The following is a 2440-nucleotide window of genomic DNA, read 5'->3' as shown; positions in this document are numbered from 1 at the left end:
TCCCCGTGTCAGGATTGGGTAATTTGCGCGCCTGCTGCCTTCCTTGGATGTGGTAGCCGTTTCTCAGGCTCCCTCTCCGGAATCGAACCCTAATTCTCCGTCACCCGTCACCACCATGGTAGGCCACTATCCTACCATCGAAAGTTGATAGGGCAGAAATTTGAATGATGCGTCGCCGGCGCAAAGGCCGTGCGATCCGTCGAGTTATCATGAATCATCAGAGCAACGGGCAGAGCCCGCGTTGACCTTTTATCTAATAAATGCATCCCTTCCAGAAGTCGGGGTTTGTTGCACGTATTAGCTCTAGAATTACTACGGTTATCCGAGTAGCAGGTACCATCAAACAAACTATAACTGATTTAATGAGCCATTCGCAGTTTCACAGTCTGAATTAGTTCATACTTACACATGCATGGCTTAATCTTTGAGACAAGCATATGACTACTGGCAGGATCAACCAGGTAGCACTCCTCGTTCGACACCGGCACGCATGAGCTCTCCCTTTTAACGGGAAGAGTCAACTCGTACACGGACGTCGTTCGTGCTTAGCGTAAAACGCTGAATTAGGTATGTGACGAATGAACGCCCATTCCCCCTCAACATTCTGCATCCCGGGGCACAACTAGAGACCGTACACCTGACCAACAACGGTTGATTTTCGCCGTTGAGGTTGGAGGACGGACCCAGCTACAAGGTCCACCAAACACCCAAAAGGATGTCAGGCGGAAACAAAAGATTTACATGGACATCAATACCGTCATTAGGAATAAAACACAGAAAACCATACCTCGCCCAAGGCTTACCGCATTGGAGCAAACACTGAAGAGGTTTATCAGCGTGCGGTTCGATGCACAAGCATGGAGCCCGCCAGCCAAAAAAACCGATCACTACTCACACACGTGTTCCGTAACGCTATGTCAAGGAATCCCAAGCGTACAACCCACAACCACAAATATGACTGCAAGAATTCGTCGGAATCCCTCAACTAGCACCGTAAAACGTGAAAACAACATTTCCAATCGTTAACTCAGGCTAGACTCGCTACTGCGATGATTTCATGCCACAAAATGTCAAGAGTTGGACTAATCAACAATACTTTCGTCCTCGCTCGTATTTGATTATAGTCCGCATCAAGCCACCCTAAACACTTCTTCCTCACCGTTTCGCGGATACCCTATGTAGACAACCGAAATTAGACAACAGACGGTGTTCCATTAGTTCGCCCAGGTTTCCCGATGGTAACAAAAGTCGGAATCCCCAGACTCACACACAGGTTCTCCATCAATGAATTTTTGTCGCATTGTACCACTGCTTCGCCGAGTGAATCCCCGAACTACGATTCCTGAAACAACAAAAAGTCGTTACGAGAAAATATAGTTGAAAACACCCTAAACTAACATAAAGTACAACGTCAACGGTGGGACAATTGGTCAAAGGCGACACGGACGATATCGGCTTCATAGATTCGAGGTCACGTCTGCATCGTTCCAAGCATATGGCCAGGTCAACATTCCCGGGCCTCAAAGCTATGACACCGTCATATTTTCCGCCTCGCCCCCGGTGAGATTTTTGTGTGCATTCTTCCTAGCGTCTGGCAATGCACACAACCTACCTCCGGTCCGGAGAAGGAATCAACATTGAATAACTATATTATAGCTATTCAACATTGAGTTGCCACCCTTCCCCTATAGAGCTTTATATAGTACCTCTGTTAAAATCCTAGTGAACACCCAACTGACAGTAACACAATAATGGGTCAAAACTTGTGAAAATGTGATAATAACACCCCTTTTTTTTTGGTGGAATCCAAAGAATGGGTATTAATCTACATTTTGACACTTTTATTTTTCCAGAAAATATTTTTTGTGGGCCCCAAAAAGGGAAAATACGGGAAAAAAGCGGTAATTGGGAAAATATGAAAAACTGCTGAAACAGTCCAGAAGATGGGGAAAGCTTGGGAATAAGAGGGGGATGGGTTTTAAACACTTTTTACATCCCATATTTTCCATATTGTGTTTTTTTCGAGGTTCGGGACCGGGACCGAGAATATGCTGATTGACCCCAATACAGGGTGATTGGGGGGACAGTTTATATGATACTTACATTACAAACAAACATGAATAGTTTGTTCAAATATATCAATCAACTCAACATTATCACATCACACATCATATCAACCAACACACATGTGAATAGTAACAATGAAAGTCACTATTGTCAAATCAATCATCATATGATATAATGTGTTCATTTCCATTACTATTGTCAAATCACAATCACTATTTATGGGTACATCACATCACATGACTATTTTACCCATATTACATCACTTATGTAGCATAATTATACTTTTATGACATCACATCATATATACTTATATGACATCATCATAGTCAAGTCATATTACTTTATATATACTTTTATGACATCATTGTAGTCA

This window comes from Chenopodium album, unplaced genomic scaffold (genome assembly GCF_948465745.1).
Source record: "Chenopodium album unplaced genomic scaffold, dcCheAlbu1.1 scaffold_119, whole genome shotgun sequence".
NCBI classification, from domain to species: Eukaryota; Viridiplantae; Streptophyta; class Magnoliopsida; order Caryophyllales; family Amaranthaceae; genus Chenopodium; species Chenopodium album.
The sequence above is the reverse complement of the archived record's forward strand: the minus strand, read 5'-3'. Positions refer to the sequence as shown.